At 37.7% G+C, this 5,679-nt stretch overlaps 1 long non-coding RNA gene across 1 annotated transcript in view; it reads left to right on the top strand.

Moving 5' to 3' along the window:
• Window positions 1–5,473, top strand: part of LOC122168986 — a 21,898-nt gene extending 16,425 nt beyond the window's left edge. Inside the window, exon 3 of the long non-coding RNA XR_006171439.1 lies at window positions 5,434–5,473. This is a non-coding gene — a long non-coding RNA (uncharacterized LOC122168986). The remainder of the gene's footprint in view (window positions 1–5,433) is intronic.
• Window positions 5,474–5,679: the final 206 nt, after the last annotated feature.

The following is a 5,679-nucleotide window of genomic DNA, read 5'->3' as shown; positions in this document are numbered from 1 at the left end:
ATGTTTTGATGTGGAATACTGAAACCATAAAAAAAAAAAAAAAAAGACAAAAAACAAAAACATAGAACCATGACATAGACCATCATCTAAAAATGAAATGGTACTTTGGACAGAGTCAGCACATCTAAGAGCTGACTCCTCATTATAAATACCCTCAAATTTAGGGGTGCTTAATTTATGGTATAATCTGTCCAGTGTATTTCATAGTATATGCTTCAAGTTGCCAGTCCAGTGTTTTGAGGTGAATTATGTTTCTCTGTTACTTAGAAACTAAAAATGAAAAAAAAAAAAAAAAAAGAGTATTAAAAGATGTTTGAGGAGATGGGGGTCTTGCAGGTTATTTCTTTCAGTATTTTTTGTTTGTCAAGTCTGAGGAATGTATCCTTGGTTACACACATTGTAGACTGTTTCTCTGTTTAATTCTGAAGATCTTCATTGTTAAGTGCACTTGGAAATCATTATCAATAAAACTGATAATTTTAATGGCAACCCTCTGATGGATTTTTTTTTTACAGGTTTGTATATCTCTTGGAGACACTAGGTTTTGCTGTCAACATTTCTCAAAGAAAGCAGTTCTCAAAGAAATTCCAATTCCTGGAAAATCAGTTCCCTAGGAAATGAGGAACTTGCCTCATGTCCTGTTCTGAACTATTTACAGGCTTCATGTTGGCCCAGAGGAGGAACAGGCCAATAGCTTGTGTAGCAACCAAAGCCCCGGTTGGTTTCAATCTTGGGTAAAAGGCAGAGTTTTATCTTTAAGAGAAAGGGTTATTGAAATGTGTTTGGGGAAAACAGGGAGGAATGTGGCTTTGGATTCCTTGGAATTGTGATGGAAACTAGTTTATATACTGAGTCTTACACTGATATTCTAGAATAATGAGTGTGGAAGAAGCCATTACATTCTTGTGCTCTGTGAGAGTATGGGAGTTTGTCTGCGTGCACCTGAGAGATAGCTGCAGTTTTATTCAGTGTGCTTTCTACGGATAGATTTAAGATCTTAGCTTAAAGCTGAAGACCTCTGAATTCTTCTGGGATACTTTCCCATTTTGGAGTTAGACTTAATTAAGTTTCTTAGTAAAGAACAAATGTGTCTCCTTGCTCTTACATACTTCTGCTCTTAAACATACATGGATAAATAGAGTTGCCTTTACTTGCTATTGCTAAATGTTAATGAAATTGCAGCATATGTAATTGGAGGAAGTTTTAGATGAGGGATTCTTTATAGTTCTTTTTGAGTGTGTATAATAACTGCAAAGAAGCTATCCATGGACGGATGCATAGTGAGAGTGCATAGCAGTATACAGAATCATGAAAAACTGTCAGTTAAGGCTTTGTTTGTGTGGTTTTGATATGCTTTGAGCTCAAGAACCTTTTTTATTTAATTCTTATAAGAAATTTCTTTGTAATGTTAATATTATGTGTATGCGATTCTTCTTACTGTTTGTAAATAACCAAAGAAATAAATATTCCTAAAGATGTTAACACTTTGCAATCCAGCAATCTCTGTCCAGGAACTTGTAAGTAGAGCATTACAGTTGTAATTCACTCAAAGTGAACTGTTACTTAAATACCACTGTCTTTTTTTTAACCAGTCCAGATAGCAACTTCAGCTTGGCATTGTTCCTGTGTATGTGTTATGTTACTACAGTTCTGATTATTTGCATAGCAAATAAAATATAGCTGGAGCAGATAAAAGGACATTTTAGACATTAGTCTTTCAGATTATGTTCATTATGGTGCATTCAGTATGTTTTCTTAATTTGTGCTTCATTTACAATAAGTTATGCATCCACATGGAAACAAGGGATAAAAGTGAGACTGGTAGTTCTTGATAGTTTTCTGTTCTTGTCTGCTTTGCTAGACTGTGGGCAACCTTCTGTCTTGAAGTTCTGTCCTGAGTCTCAGTTCTTTTACGCATGTGTGGTATCGCTCGGTGGTTGTCTGGTGGTCTTTTGATGAAGGCCGTATGTCTTTCTCGCTGTGTACTCTTTGACCTGGGTCAAGTTGGAAGATGCTTGACTAGCTCTGGCTGATCATCTTATCGGCTACAACTCTGTCCACCAATCTGCCACTTCTTCGTTAATTTGTGGTTTTACTGTCCGAGCCTGTTACCTTGCATTCCAGAGATAGGATAGCTAACAACGTTATTTGGAGAAACAGGAGACCCGCTGCAGCATCTGATGCATGGACTCAGATGTGAATGATCCAAATCGTTTATTACAAGTTCTCACATCATTTATATACCTTCACAAGTTTTCTTTTTCTAGCTTTCCCATCCACCTTTACATGTCAACAGAGCATTCTACAAAACACTCTTCAACTGTTCACACAGGCACTTATCCAGAGCCGTGAGACATTCTCTCTTCTTCTAGAGGTGTCCTTGATTCTCATGCTGTTTATCTTGCTCCACAGCTTCTGCTCTGAACAGTTTTTCTTGTATTCCCACAATTCCCCCTTTTTTGTTTATTTGCAAACTACTACCATACTATAAAATAATAACACAAATTATATTAATAACATAATCATTATAACTCAATCAAGGCCTCGATTGACAATACTCTAAATGTGATAAAGACAAACATCATAATGACAAGAAATACTGTTAACCTACTAAAAAGAACAAATAGGTGTTTAGTCTGCAACTCAAGTTTTCTGCAACCTGGAAATAAATCCCTGAAGGTTCCGTTCTGTGTTCATCTCTAACTGGTTAGAAAGAGGTCTTCAACTTTCATATATTCTGATATATTGATTTTGAATGATCACTAAAATTTGTACAACAGATGCTTTTAGAGTGCTCATGATCATGCCTCTGGGCTAATAGAAAATTAACGGCTGTACAACTTTTTGCATGTCAAATAGAATAAATATTAGTGGGCAAATGTGTGCTAAAATTAGTGGGCTAGAATATCACTAGGGGCATTATTACTTACTGACCCTCAAGAAACAACAACCTGCAGAAAAAGAGAGAGAAAGAACATGTTGGCAGTGAATGCGATAGGCAGTGCCAGCAGGGCGTCCCCTGCTTCAAGGTGCACTTTTCCTCTCTCACCCATCACAGATTCTCTCTTGTTTTATTCTTCTCAGGGTCCGAAGGGTATTTTCCATTTGTACACTGCATCTGTATGGCCAGTGTATTATACAGAGCCCAAGTGGAACACCTGCTTGCAAAACAGAACTATCAAGGTTAGCTCTCTTAGCGTGCACCTTTGCCTCAAGTGCACTACTATTGCTGCTATTTGCAATACAACAAGTTACAAAGCAATACCAATAAATAAGAAGCACACACTCCCAGTCATTATAAAGGCTGGATGCTATTTTCTGCCTTGAGATGAGGCCAGACATATCCTGCTGGAACCCATGTAGGGCCAGTCCCTGTGGAAACACAAGCATATCCACGACCCCAAGTTATCAGTGGTAAGGGACCTTCCCAATGCCCTGTGGCTATATTCTGAACATTGACCACTGGCCGTTCCTTGAGCATTGGGGAGGCCCCAAAATGACGATCCACACGAGTTGTATCTGTATGATCACGATTCAAAATTCAGCACAAGCAAAACCTTACATGATCTTCCTTGTGTTGTCTCCCGTATTTCCCCTTTTTTTTTATTAAGAATAGATTTCAATGTTAGATGAGTATGGTCAATGATAGCTTGTCCAGTGGGAGAATGAGTGTCATGGTTCTATGTTTTTGTTTTTTGTTTTTTTTGTTTTTTGGATTTCAGTATTCCACATCAAAACATCATGTAGTGTACGGGGCATTGAAGTGTCACTGCCCCAATCCCAGGTACCTATCCCTGTACATTACAGCAGTCACGGGATCTGGCCCTTCCGGGTGGGGGGGGCGCTCTCTTGCTGCCTGGCAGTGGGTGCTGGAGGGTGCTTTCCTAGCCGTTCCAAGCTTTTCAGGTTTGAATCGGTCCCGGGAACTCTCTCTCTCTCATCTTGTCTGATTTATTAATCTCAATTTCAATTAAATCGTATATATTGTGTTATTTTGTATTCCAATATTGTAGTAAAATAAGTTTTCCTCCATAGATTGTTGCCGCTGTTCTTTTCCCCCGTTCCTTCCCTCCACTTTGGTGTGGTGACAGGGTTGGGAGGGAGGGCAATGGGGAATAGTCGAAATAAATACTTCCTTGTCTAATTTGTTTAAGTCCTTCCATTATTTGGTGCCAAACAGCTAAAAGTTTAGCAGCTGTTCTGTCTTTAGTAATAGAAGCTTCCTGGAGTTTTGCTCCAATTTTGTCCAAAAGATTCTGCTCTGAACAGTTTTTCTAGTATTCCCACAACCTGCTGTCTGTACTAAGTCTGTAGAAAAGCATCTGTTATTGGCAGCGAGAACCTGACTTAGCAAGGCCAGATCTGTAGCTGCCGATTCAGCACCAAATGAAGGCACTTAACTTTTAACCTAACTTATTTTCCTTAATTCAATCATTTGAGGTCCCTTCCAACCCCTGCAATTCTGTGATTCTGTAATACTCTTGGTCATGTAAGGTAAGTGATCGTCTTGGCCAGCTCTGTGTATTTTGTGAGGTCGGAATTCTTGTTTACAGGAGGTTTATTGTGTTCACAAAGTTCTCTTTTCATATATTCTTAGAATTTCCTACAGTATTTTGGTTTTGTTGTTAATACAGATCCAGAAGATTTGAAAAATCCAATTGTGCCTACACCACAATCATATTGACTGTCTCTCATGGCACCAGTGACATATTATAGTTATTAGATAGCTGCTTTTGTAATTGTGTCCCTCTCACAGGACTTTGAAATCCTCTGGGCAGAGGGTAGGCTAAAGTCACAATCTCCAGCACTATGGATAAATATGATAATCATAATGCTTTGGTATAACAAGGTAGCAGCTGACGTGTTGTATACTGAATGCTATGAGTTAGCTTCTGGTGATGCCGGAAGAGAGTTGAGCTGTACTGACTGCATTCATTTTATCCCATTTACCAGTTTTAAATGGATGAGGATCAAAAATTTGTTTTCAAATGGATGGATTGTTAAATTATGTAATTAAGTAATAATACCAGGATTACCAACATTATGAAACAATTTCATGTCTAATAAATACAGTTTATAACCATATGCTTTACAAAAGTAGTGAAATTTTGACAATGAGTATTTACCGTGATACTCTTCTATGTATTTTCCAGTAAGTAAAGGAATTTTGAGTTAATTAAGGAAGGTGAGTTCATTAATTTCAATGGTATAGTCATATTTTCTAAAAGTCAAATGGTGAGTTCAGCTCTGCAGAACTTGGTGTAATTAAAAGGAGTTCATAAGTTAGACAAAGGAGCATAACGATTAAGTGGACCATGTAAACAATTTTCAAAACTGGGCTATAATTATTTGAATGAATCAAATCAAGTGTCAGTGTGTATTCCAGTATTCTTGTCTGTTTCTTGACAAATTTTCCTTGGTTGCCTTTCTCAGAGTCCATAATGACTTCCAGTTGGCCAGTGTTGATGTGTAGGTAAGTCTTACAGATTTTTCTCAAGTGGAGAGATTATGCCTTTTGAATAAACTGTATCTTTCTGTAGAGCATTTAGAGTACTATCCATCCTGATAACGATAAGCATAAAAATACATACTTAACCATATGTCTCGCTCCAATTTATAGGAGGGAGAGGAGGTTCTTTTATTATCTATATACCTGGCGTGAGATTAAGAAACAATGGT

Source organism: Centrocercus urophasianus, unplaced genomic scaffold (assembly GCF_019232065.1).
Source record: "Centrocercus urophasianus isolate 14NV4802_14NV808 unplaced genomic scaffold, USGS_Curo_1.0 seq_489, whole genome shotgun sequence".
NCBI classification, from domain to species: Eukaryota; Metazoa; Chordata; class Aves; order Galliformes; family Phasianidae; genus Centrocercus; species Centrocercus urophasianus.
Note: the sequence above shows the minus strand (reverse complement) of the source record. Positions and strands in the feature narration are given on the sequence as shown.